This window comes from Canis aureus, chromosome 1, assembly GCF_053574225.1.
Source record: "Canis aureus isolate CA01 chromosome 1, VMU_Caureus_v.1.0, whole genome shotgun sequence".
NCBI lineage: Eukaryota > Metazoa > Chordata > Mammalia > Carnivora > Canidae > Canis > Canis aureus.
In genome coordinates this window covers 37,321,022-37,334,513 of record NC_135611.1, presented here as the reverse complement: position 1 = coordinate 37,334,513, position 13,492 = coordinate 37,321,022, and the positions used below count along the sequence as shown (strand labels likewise).

General features: G+C 36.8%; 1 protein-coding gene across 6 annotated transcripts in view; it reads left to right on the top strand.

Moving 5' to 3' along the window:
- EPM2A (EPM2A glucan phosphatase, laforin) overlaps positions 1–13,492 on the top strand; it is a 291,240-nt gene that overhangs the window by 149,227 nt on the left and 128,521 nt on the right. The window lies entirely within an intron of this gene.

Here is a 13,492-nt window from a genome sequence, read left to right as displayed (position 1 = left end):
TCAGAACTGAAATTGGATGTTGGGATTATTTTTCCTAAATTTTATTTTGCTTCTGTCTCATTTATTTCTTTTTAAAATTTAAATGGTACAGTGACCATGCACCGCATGAACAATCTAGATCTTAGTAGTCTTCCCATTAATTCAAGCTGATCCTCTTTTGGCCTAACATCAATCAGTACATGAAACTCAGACCCTTGGCTGGTTTTCACATGAAATCCAATTGCACTCACCATTCATCATCATTCTTCTCTTTTTCTTAGTTTTGTAGTCTCTACTTAAGATTAATGGAGGCACTGAAAAGGATGACAGTCACATGCTGCACATCATGCCCCAAAACAAAGCCCCATTAAAAACATCTCTTACAAAGTCCCCCTGTCCTGTTGCTGCTGTAGGTATTCTGCTTTGCTGCCCTCTGGACACCTGCCTATTCTCCCCAGCAATGATACTCAGCTTCCACTTCTCAAGAAAAATGTTGGATTCTGTAAATGAAGTACTTATTATTTTATGGAGGTCAGCACATATGTGAGAGTGAGATAGTGAAATGCTCTGTCCAGTTGCACCTTAGATTATACTTTCCTCACCAACAGCTGCTTCCAGGTAGCTCTAATTCAAACACCCTCTCACAGTGGTAGCCGCTTTTGTAAACCACCTCCAGATTGCCTACGCATTCCAGAAACTTGGGTTATTTCTTACAGTACAACACTGTATTCTGTATCCTGATGGTCCTGATACATCCATTTGTCACAATATATTGTTCCCGAGTCTTTATCTGAATGTTTCCCTCTGATACTAGAAGTGTAAGTTTATAGAGTATAAAACTTAAGTTGTACACTATATTTTAGTTATCTTTTAATATTTAACATCTTGCAGTATTTTTGGCATATGGTGAGTGCTCAAAAATATTTAGTGAATGAATGACTTATAGGTAATGATTTTTTTATCAACAAAGTGAGAATGTTTGTATACATTTATGATACCAAGGGAAAAACAACTTATAACAATGAATGCAGATTACTATGATTTTTACACATTAAAGTTTTTCTTAATACTTTGCCCAAATTTGAATCACTTCTGAATTAACTTTGGGATTACTAATGAAACTGGGATAAAGTTTCCTGAAGGGCATTTCTCAAAAATAACTCAATTATCCAAGGTAAGCATGTTCCACATGAGGAATTTTAATTCTGTTCTCTAAGGAATTAATTCATGAATTGTACGATTTGTCCATTCTTATTAAAAGGAGAATCAATAGGACTTTAAAGTAAAATTAATTTATTTCACTATAGCACTCATGGTTTTTATTAGTTTTTTTTCTAATATGAAAGAATGTTAAACTGAGATTATATATTTTTTTCCCAGAAGATAAACATGTCAATACTATACTCACTGAGGTCTACAAATCCTGTATTTGGCAATGAAGACACATTATTAAGGCATTGTAGTTGTCTATGTAATGCATTATGGTTTATTAGAGAAACTTATCCTGAGGTCTTTGGTGTTCATTGTCAGCAATTGATAAGCATTCCCTTAATACATTTTGAAGCAGAGTGAATGGCAGCTAAGTATGTAAGTGATTTTCCAAACAAATTACTCTCTGATTTGTGCATATATAACTTATATTTAACTCGGAGGTTTTGTTTATGAGGTTTCACCAACATTAAATTTTCATTTCCAAATCTCTTGATAATTTGAATTATAGAGAATAGGATGGATTTATTTAAGAAAATGGCATACTCTTTAAAGTTTTAGATATTTTGTTACATTTTATACCTCATCAAGCATTCCTTTAACCCAAATTCTTGTGCATTGTGTTTTTTCCTTCTCTTGGGAATGATAAAAGACTTGGGTAAAGTGAGAATTATGCTCCATTATGACAATTAGAAGGTACTCTATGAATTAGGTACTCAATTTGTGTGATACATTGCAAGGAATTGCAAATTATGTTTTGTCCCTAGCTTCACCTGTTTGAAAAAAAAATTAGTCCCTTCTTTCCCCAACTTGCTGTACCAAGAGAATTCTTATCTACAGAAGTCAAGGAACAGCTGTTTACTAATGGATCACAGCAGGAGAATAAACACAGCAGTCTGGGCAGAGGATATTTTTCACTCTTGTGCAACTTGTTTCTCAATATTTTGTCCTGTGTTGTGGATTATAAAGTGTGTATGTGAGAGTAAACATCAGGCAATCACTCTTCTTCTCCCTGCATGAAGAATAACACTTCGAGGCATATTAGTAATTCATATATTCTGAGCCATGTGCAATGCAGTTCTTTATTGAATAAAATGAGTACAAAGTAGAAACATGGATCGGGTTTACTTTTCTCATTAATCATAAGAACAGCATCGTAAGATGAGAATGTTTCTTTCAGATGGGGCATCCCTGATTTGGCTGTTTTTATATTCTGTTATATTAAGCTACTACCAATTACTGCATGCTTTCCATAATTACATGGCTATTGCCTGGATCTAGGTGAGACATTATGAGGATGAACTAGAGAAGTGATTAGAATGAGAACATTTCAAGAAGATAGGAGTTTTCAAGAGTTTTAAATACTTGAAGGAGGTCATGTATATAAAAGGAAATTAAAAATCCAACCCAATACCATTCACTGGATTTGGCAATTAGGAGCTTTTGGTAGTGTTGCAGTCAGCTTGGAAGTGATACTAAAAAGGATAAAGATTATATTAGTTAATGATTACTCTTTCAGGCAGATTGGCATTAAGGACCATCAGAGTTCATTTGGAGTTTTGCTTTAGATGAAGCAGGAAGTATGAATTTCTTTGGGTTGAGAATATATCTGGAATTATTTCTATTATGTTAAATTCTAAAGTTTTTTTCTTTGAAGTTGGGTTTGGGTTGTGGAGGATGCTTAGAAATTACTATTAAATAAATAGGAATAGAGAGCTCTTTCTACTTCCTGAATGGGATGCTGCCCAATTTGTGGATCTTTGAAGAAAGCCAATTATCCTTTCAAATTAAACATAAATGATTGAATAGGAGAGATCATTTTGGAGGGGGGCACATGATTGTCTCCACATTGTATAAAGATCGAAATAAAGGAATACATTTTTGAATGTATATCTTGTGTATACCTTACCATATTTCTTTATTTTCAGGTATAGTGGTATTCACTGTTGTCTTCATTCATATTAACACTGTTCAAAAAATAGATGCCTGGGCTATAGACTCAATGACATGGAGTGGTCATATAATTTTCAAGGGGTAAACAATTTTGATGGGATAGTTTGGTATTTGACAGTACCCTGCCATTACACTGTGTATTGCTTGCCTCCCTCCTGAGTGCAAAGGTTTAGCTTGGAAAAATAGTAGAAAGAATAAGATCTCTATACTAATTTTTAAAAGACTTAATTTAAAAAAAAAAAAGGACTGCGAAGAATATGTAACAGGAGAAAGATTTAGTATCCCACAGTAAACAAGCAAAACACTAGACAAAATATATAAAACAATGACTTTTAAGACACTGCATCAAGCAATGAAGGACATTGAATGATGAGAGACAAGTGACTTGAGCACAGTGACTGTCCCACTTACTGCCTAGCAAGAATCTCCAGGCTGTGTCCAGGAAGGGGGGATCTAGGTGGTCCCCTGAGCAGGCTCCATGAGAGTTTGGGTTGATCAGAGCAGCTAGATTTTGCAAGACAGAGTCCTGGAGAGGTGAGAACTAGACAGAGAAAAGAAAAAAAAAAAAAAAAAAGAATTGAAAGTTTACACAGACCTGGGAATTGTGCCTGTTCTTGCCAACCATTATGGAAAACCTAATTTATGGAAATTTTTTAAGTACCTAACTTATGGAAATTTTTTAAGTACATAAAAGTGCTTTACATCAGAATTGTGGCAAAATTAGCTTTAGGCTAAGTGTACTCTGGTCCTGCTTAATCTATTTTAAATACAAGACTTAACAGAATCAAACTGTTTCCAAGTAACTTAATTATATGCCAAAACAAAACTAAAAAATGATGATATATATTATAGCCATATAGCAGACTTACACTATGTGAAATGTTGAAGTACTTTAGACAGACGATACCAAGTGGAAATATAGATCTAATCAGAAATAAAGAGAAATGAAAATTGGGGCACCTGGGTGGTTCAGTGGTTGAGCATCTCCCCTCGGCTCAGGTTGTGATTCTGGGGTCCCACATCGGGCTCCCTGCAGGGAGCCTGCATGTCCCATGCCTGTCTCTGCCCTTGTCTCTGTGTCTCTTATGAATAAATAAATACTTTTTTTTTTAAAAAGAGAGAAATAAAAATGGTAACACATGGGAAAATTTATGAGACATTTTTATTATTAAAATATTTTTGAAAAGATGATTTAAAAATAATAACAATTAAGTCTCAGGTTTATAATGTACATAAAATTATAAATCTCAAAGACCAAGAGAAGAAAAATCGAAATATACTATTACAAGGTTATTACATATGAAATGATATAATATCACTTAAATATGGACTGTTATAAGTTAGAGATTTTACTATAAACCTAAAGCAATCACTGAAGTAACAATACAGAGAGTTACAGCTAAAAAACCACAAAATGAAATAAATTGAAAATAAAATTCAATTAATCCAAAAGACAGAAGAAAAGGAGAGACAAGGGAAAGATATATGGCAAATAAAAACAGAAATAGTGATAGTAAATCTAGCCATATCAATAAGCACAATACATATAAAGGGTCTAAATATTCCTTTAAAAGGCACATATTGTCAGACCCAATTGTAAGCTACCCAGAAGAAAGGTACTTTAAATGGAATGACATTCCTAGGTAAAAAGTTAAAAAATAAACACATACCATGCTAACACTATCAAAGAAAGCTGTAGTGGTTGTATTTTATCAAAATAGATAACAGCCAAGAATGTTCTGATGGGTAAACAAGGTCATTTCATAATTATAAAAGGGTAGATGGGTCGAGAAGATGTTACAATACTTAATGTTAGAGGATCTAAAAATAAGGTTTAAAATACATTAGGAGAAAGCTAATAGAACTTTAAGAAGAAACAAACAAATCCATAATTGTAGCTGGAGATTTCAGTCTTTCTCTCGAAAATTGATGCAAGTAGTTGGAAAATCAACAAGGATGTAGAAAACAAACACCATCAACTTAAGCTAATTGACATTTGTAGATCATTCTACCCAATAATAGAATTCATATACTTTTCAAGTGCTCATTAATTATTTGCCAAGGCAGACCACATTCTGGCCCATAAAAAAGAGTCTCAATAAGTAACTTGAGCTCAATAAAAAATCAAATTCAGCATACCAAAATTTGTGGAATGCTTCTGAAGTCATAGTTCACAGGAAATGAATAATTCTAAATGCCAGTATTAAAAAAAGAGGGTCTCAAATCAATGATGTCAGCTTTCACTCCAAGAAACTAAAAAAATGAGAGAAAATTAAACCTAAAGTACACAGAAGAAAGAATATTATAGTGTAAATTGGTGAAATAGAAAACAGAAATATACAAAAAAGGCAATTAAACCAAAATTGCTTATTGAGGTCAATGAAATTGATAAATCTCTAGCCAGAGTGATGAGGAAAAAAAGAAAAAGAAGGAACAAATGAGTCAGATTAGGAATGAGTGGTGACATAATTATAAATTCTATAGATATTAAAGGATAATAAAGAAATAATATGAACAACTTAAATTGACAAATCAGAAGGCTGAGTTTCTTAGAAAATACTGACTACCAAAGTTCATGCAAGAAAAAGATAATCTGAGTAGTCCTTCACCAATTAACAAAAGTTTGCAGATAGAAATTTTCCCACAAAGCAACTACAGGGCCTGACGGCTTCACAGTTGTTTTCTACAAAAAATGTTTACTGTAAACCCACAGTTATCAAGACAATGTATTTTTTAAAAAAGATTTTATTTATTTATTCATGAGAGACACAGAGAGAGAAAGAGGCAGAGACACAGGCAGAGGGAGAAGCAGGCTCCATGCAGGGAGCCGGATGTGGGACTCGATCAGGAGTCTCCAGGATCATGCCCTGGGCCAAAGGCGGCGCTAAACCACTGAGCCACCTGGGCTGCCCAAGACAGTGTATTATTGGCACAGAGAAGGACAGAAAAGTCAATGGACCAGAATGGTAGTCCAGAAATAGACTACCATATCTATGACAACTGGTCTTCAACAATATACACAGGTGATTCAGGAGAGAAAGTATGGTCTTTGCCACAATAGTACTAGAACAGTTGGGTGTCTAAGGGCAAAAACAAAACAAAACAAAACAAAACAAAACAAAACAAAAAACAAACAAACCAGAATAACAACAAAAAAAATCTTTGATTTCTATCTCACAGCAATAAGAAATTAACTAAAAAATATAATATACCAAAGAAATCCTAAATATGTAAAGCTCACTAGAAGAAAACATTGGGAAAAATTATTGTGATGTTGGGCTAGACAAAGATTCCTAGACATGGCATCAAATGCATGATCCATAAAAAAGAAAAAAGAAAATCGGACTTAATCAAAATTTAAAACTTCAGCATTTGAAAGACACTTTTAAGAGTGTGAAGACATAAGTCATAGAGTGGGAGAAAATATTTTCAAATGATATATATGATACAGGACTTCCACCTAGGATATATAAAGAACTCAACACATAATAAAAAAAATAAGCCACTCAATAAAAAGATGTGCAAGTTTTGAACAGACATTTCCCCAAAGACCTTCCAAAGATAAGGGCGAATTAACACAGGAAAAGATGCACAGCATAATTTACCATTAAGGAAATGCAGGTTAAAACTATAATAAAATACTGCTTTCTGTCTATTAGAATGGCTAAAACTAAAAAGATTGACCATACCAAATGTTGGAGAGGATGTGGAAGAAATAGAACTTTCATACAGTGTTGCTGGGAATATAAATGGTTCACATTACTTTAGAAAGCAATTTGGCACTGCCTCAAAATGTGAAACCCAGCACCCACCATATGATCCAGCTGTTCCACTCCCACATATTTACTCAGGAGAAAGGAAAGCATATATTCATACTAAGGCATTCATAGCAGTTTTATTTGTAATACTCCAGACTGGGAATAACTCAAATAAACCTGTCGATCAACAGGTAAATGAAAGAATGAACTCCTGATACAGGCAATGACTCAAAATAATCATCATGTTCAGCACATGAAGGCAGACAAAAAAAAAGTACATAAGAAGTTATCGATTCCATGTATATCGAACTCTAGAAAAATGCAAATAAAAAATGAATGAATGATTGCCTGAGGTTTGGGATCAGAGTAGGAGAAATAGATCATGAAAGTAGTGAGGAAATGTGGAGGGACAATAGATCCATTCACTATCTTGATTGTGGTGATAGTTTCACAGAATTTATATGGATCAAAACTTACCAAATTGTACATTTTAAATATGTGCAGTTTATATCAATTAGACAAAGATTGTTTTAAAGAAAGAGTTGCTATTCATTCCTGGTCATTGGCTTTTAAACTGTCAGGTTTGTACTTTTGGATATTATATAAATTAGGACAAACTGCTGCTGTGTTGTCCTAATGACAATATTTCTTGACCCTGAAATCTGACCCCTAGACTCTTTCCTACAAATCTCTCATTAATTGGACATGAAAAGGTGAAGAAAGTGCAGAACAGAAGAGGGTGGCTTTCCCCAGAAACCCATAACACCAGGGACTAATTTTTTCCATTCCCCTTGTAGCATTGCTTCTGAGGTCTTGAACAGTTTTTTTTTTTTTTTTTTTTTGAGAGGGAGAGAGAAAGTACGTGAGCGGGGGTGGCGGTGTGGGTGAAGTGGAGGTGTGTGGTAGGAGGAGGGGCAGAGAGAGGGGGAGAAAGAGAATCTTAAGCAGGCTCTGTGCCCAGCATGGATGCAGGGTTCAACTCCCAACCCAGAAATCAAGTCTGAGCCAAAATCAAAAGTCCAGTGCTTAGTGGACTGGGCCACCCGGGCCCAGGAACAATATTTTTGAACAGCTTAGGGACAGTCTTCCAGGACAGGAATTTGAGGTGAGAGAGAATGGGAAGCCAGCATATATTAAGATCTTTGGAGGATGGGTTGATGTGTATAGTTTTGAAACAAAGCAGATCTATGTCCTATTTATGGTTTCTTTTTTGGTGATTTTTACTTTATTTTGATTTTTAAATAGTTTTAAAAAAGGACAGTGGATTTTTATGTTCATGAAAGAGGAGATTAATAAAGATTAAGAAACACTATTTTAGGATATTCTTATTACTTTTTATTTAGTGGCTCTTAACTTTTTGAGGAGTTTTGAGAGCTATAGGCCCTTTCCCTGGAAAAATGAATCCACACATAATGTTTTGTAGAATTGTAAGGGGTTTCACAGAAGCAACCGCCAGGTGCCCATGGATTCCAGGTCTATAGCTTGTATCTACAGTCATCTTGTTTCAGATGCCCTCAGGGCTGTATTAGGAACAGTAGACCCAACATGTGCTTCTGGAAATCTTTTTTAAAAATGCAGGGTGCCTGGGTGGCTCAGTTGGTTAAGTGTCTGCCTTTGGCTCGGGCTATGATCCTGGACCCTGGGATGGAACCCCCTGCCCCTCCAAGTCAGGCTCTGTGCTTAGCAGGAGGTCTGCTTCTTCCTCTCCCTCTGCCTTTCCACTCTGCTTGTGCTCTCTCTCATAAATAAATAAATAAATAAATAAATAAATAAATAAATAAAATTTAAAAAAGATGAGTCTGACTGGTAAACATTGGGATGATGAGATTATATTGGCCTGCAGCCTTTGGAGAAGAAGCAGAAGGTAAGCCTTGGCTAAGAATATTAGCTTTATTTCCTGCTACCTGTGTGATTTTGGGGAAAGCACCCAACTTCTCTGAATCTCACGTTTCCTCATTTTAAAATGGAAGGAGAATCCTATCCTGTCCAATCTATTTTACAAGCATTGTATAAGGCTCAAATAAGACATGATTAACATTGACTATGTTAGTGTAAAAACTATCAAATGTGGATAATTATTACTCTGCATAGAAAAGACAGGAACTACCTAAGTCAAAAGGGAGCTTTTAGATAATGCATTTGATTATATGCTTTGAGATGGGACATAGATTTTCATCTATGGTATTTGCATAGTACTCTTACAATTTCGCATAGCTTCTTCTTTTTTTTTAAAGATTATTTATTCATGAGAGACAGAGAGAGAGAGGCAGAAACATACAGAGAGAGAAGCAGGCTCCATGCAAGGAGCCCGATGTGGGACTCGATCCCAGGTCTCCAGGATCAGGCCCTGGGCTGAAGGCAGGTGCTCAACCACTGAGCCACCCAGGCATCCCACAATTTCACATAGTTTCTTGATCATTCCAGAAGGCAATGAAAATCAATCAACTTGTTTCCTAGAATGCATTTGCCATTGCCACTAGGGTGCATGAATTTTCTGGTTTCATCAGGTGCTTTCCATAGTCTGAGGCTTGTTCTGCCACAGGGTCGCATGCTGGCAGAGGTAAGGCGGTGAGGGGGCGTTTATGAGGTCCCTTGAATGTTCTTGCATGAATGGTTCTGTCTCTTCACATTATCAGGCCCAGATAGTATGCTGAAATGATTCTAGTACCACTAAAGAGTAAAACATGTTTGTAAAATTCATGCTGCTTAACCAGGTGTTTTTTCTTTTCTTTTCTTTTCTTTTCTTTTCTTTTCTTTTCTTTTCTTTTCTTTTCTTTTCTTTTCTTTTCTTTTCTTTTTTTTCTTTTCTTTTTCTTTCTTTTCTTTTCTTTTTTTCTTTTCTTTTCTTTCTTTTCTCTTTTCTTTTCTTTTCTTTTCTTTTCTTTTCTTTTCTTTTCTTTTCTTTCTTTCTTTTCTTTTCTTTTTTCTTTTTTAATACCTGTCCAGGCTATTATTATAAAAGTAGATTAAAAGTAGATGTTGACTGTACCAGCCTTGTAGGAGTCAGGATAGAGTCGATGCTGAAGTACCATTTCACTTTTTCTTTTTCAAAGTATAAAGCTTTTAAAGAGGTATAAATTTTCTTGAACAGCATCTCAGCAACTTGTATATCAGTTGGTTTGGTTTTGAAAACTCCATGCCTGTGGTTGCCTCCTCCCCCTTTCATTCCATTGTATTGGCCACATTGACACCTCCAGTACAAACTCATTTATAGTCTGGGCGCCAGCAAACTGGCGCTGCTGGAACACCTCAAGGGGAAGTAATTATTCCATCAGAGGACTCTTATTGTCCTCATCATGCCACTAATTTCTGCATGATTTAAATGTGCATTTTCCACTGCCTATTATTTGCCTGCTGCTGACACCACAGGTGCTATTATCAGCAAGGGCCTGGCTGGCTATCTTTTTCTTCCCTGTGGTGTCAGGTTGGTATTCTGACATTTGAAAAGAGAAAAAAAGCATGGAGGAGATTGGAATCTAGTTCTTGGCATGCCCTTACAAAGCACTTTGCACTGCACTGGAAGTCACAGATCTGGGCTCCTATTCTGGCTTTGCATTTACAGGTCATGTAAACACGGTTAAGTCACTCAGCCTCTCAGAGTTTCAGTTTCCAATTTGTAAGATGACAAAACACTGGTTTCAGCCTGTTGGAGTAGTCCATTTCCTGAGTATTATCTTATTCTTGGCCCCCTGGGAAAATCTGAAATGCAGAACAGGTATATTTATATAAAGATATAATAACAAGTTTAATTAACATGATCTAAATGAATATAAAATGACATTAATTATGTGGCAGCCTTCTGTCATGCTGTCAAATTCTTGATCTTTAAGGCTGGAGATATGAAATGCTTCTTGTCGACGAGTGTGAGTGGCTGGAGAACTTACTACTAGGCTCTCTAAACACCCAGCCTATCCTGAGGAAAAGTTACATATTCTGGGCAGCTCACAGAGAATGGCGGGCCAAGATGTCAGACTCTGGGGGATTGACCACTGGGGTATCTCTGCATGATCCCATAGAAGCACCAGTTGTTCCTTGGCATGATCTGGCTTTAGGATTCAATATCCGTATGATGGATCAAATAATGGTACCTGACTTATCTTCCAGTCAGTGTGCGTGGTTGGGGAAACAGAGTGTGGCAGGCACAGCATCCACTAAATTTCATATACTTTCTTACAGTTCTCAGGCTCCCCTGCAGTTAGGTTGGGGTCCTGTGGCTAGTTCTGACTAATGAGATAGGAGTAGATGTATTGGTGCCTCTTACAGATATAAGCATAAGAACCAGTCTACTTCCACCAATTTTTTTTATTCTGCCTTGGCAGCACGTTCTAGAGGATATAACTACAAGATGGAGCTGGCCGGTCAATTTGGATTGGACTTTACCGAAGCAAGGAATAAAACCTTTGTTGTTTTAAGTCATCCAAACTGGGGGCTTGTCTATTGCAGTAGCTCGTGTTAATTATCCCATTTAAGACAGGGTAAAAGGTATGGGAGATTGAGGACAAGTACTTGAAAGTTATTTAGAAACAATTTCAGTTCTCAAGGAAGAGTATTCTAAGAAAACTTTTCAAAAATAGGTTGGTCAAGAAAAAAATATTGGCTTATCCAATGAGCTAGTTAACTGTGTCTGGGTTCACCACAGTGTTTAAGAAGATATGCGTACACGGGATGCTGTTAAACAGCATCCAAGGTCTTCCTGCTGTACCTGTTCCCCTGATGGTCTAGGGGAACCTAGTGAGGGAGACCCACTAAGATGACGCCTGTGAAGCATTGCATGAGTGTAAGACAGCGTTAACAAACGCTTACAGAGAGTGTACCAAGCATGTTTTCCCTTTACCAAAGCCAACTTACTCTTTTGTGATTTCCAAGGAAGACTTCAGACTCTGTTTATTGGATTTTCAGTGTCCTTTTATAGTACTACTAAACCAGAATGACTTTGACATAGGCACCAGGCACTTTCCTTTCCTAATTTACTAGATTTCTTCAGGTCTTAGGCTACTTTTGCCTTTAGGATTGTTGCCAGGCAACAGCTGAAAGTCATTGGTCTAAAACACCTTGGAGAAACTCTTCTTTTAAGAAACTTTAACAGTTTCTTTTGACCCCAGTAAAAAACAAAAGATTGACTAGTATTTTGAAAGGTGGCTTTCAGTACCTTCTGAATGTTCTTTGTTTGCTGTTTTGGGTTTTGGTAAAGGGTTTTTGCTTTCTCACTCTCAGGCCACATAAAAGCAGCTCCCCTTCAATAACTTTCACTGGTCAACACTTAAGAAAGGAGTGAACAGGAGTGCCTGGGTGGCTCAGTTGGGTGAGCATCAGACTCTTGATTTTGGCTCAGGTCATGATCTCAGAGTTGAGGGATTGAGCCCCCACATGGAGCTCTGCACTCAGTGGGGGTCTGCTTGGGATTCTCTCCCTTTCCCGCTGCCCCTCCCCCTACTCACATTCCTTCTCTCTCTCAAATAAATAAATAAATGAATCTTTAAAAAAGAAAAAAAAAGAATGAACATTGTGGTCAAGGTGATCACCACTCAGCAGTTGGTTATGACTACTCTTCTCACTTTGAACAAGGTGTTGGGGGCTTTATGCAGGCAAGAGATCAGGCTGGGGGCTGCAGAGTGAGTCAGAGGAAATTCAGGACAAGTCATGCAAATAGAACGTATGTGAATAAGAGAGCCAGCCACCAATAATCCAGGCACTGTCCAGAGAGATAGTTGCCATTTCTATTTTATGCCAAAACAATTCTTCAGAAATATTAGTGATAGAAGTTATCTTAATGATGTTAGTTGGTAAATATTAATGATAGAGGAAGCTTTGAGCTCTTCTGGTCCAAATTCTCTAAATTTCAGGGGTTTGAAAGGCAGCAGCAAAGATATGGCTTGCTTAGTGTCACAGAGTTAATGGCAGATCTAGGACTAGCATTCAAGTCTCTGAATTTCCAGTCATTGCCTTTTGTATTATACCACTGATATGTTCTTGAAGATGATTATGCAGACAATGCACACAATTTTTGGTAAAACTCATCTATCTAAGAACAAATAGCCCCAGGATATGAAGTTACTGTAACATACATTCATTCATTCATTCATTCCTTCTGACCTTAAGGAGCTTCTATTTGAAAATAATATTAACTGACCCAGACATTGACTTAGAGCAAAGATTTGCATATTTCTTTCCTTCTTAAGCACATCATTGTTTTGTGGGGCTCATAAAACATGTAAAAAAGCAGTAGTCATGCACAGGGTGCCCCATTCCTGATTTCGGTTTCCTGAGGTGTAATGGTTAATGCTTCTCTCTTTCCATTATGAGTAGAGAGAATTCAGCTCACCTATTCTACTCTTCCAGAGCTTCTCAGGGCAAGGAAGATGGCCTCCTGTGACCATTCAGACAGGTTGACACCCATCCTTTCTCAGGACTGTGGATTTCAGAAGGCCACCATCCTTCCAAGAAAAGTAGTACTTTCACTCAGGTTTTCCTTCTGCCAAGGCTCAGAGAGCAAACACAATCTTATGCACAATCTGGAGCTAGACCCCAGCAGCCACCCTGTTTGGGAAGGGCGTTGGAGCTATGAGAGCAGGAGAGCTGGTATGTGTGTTAAG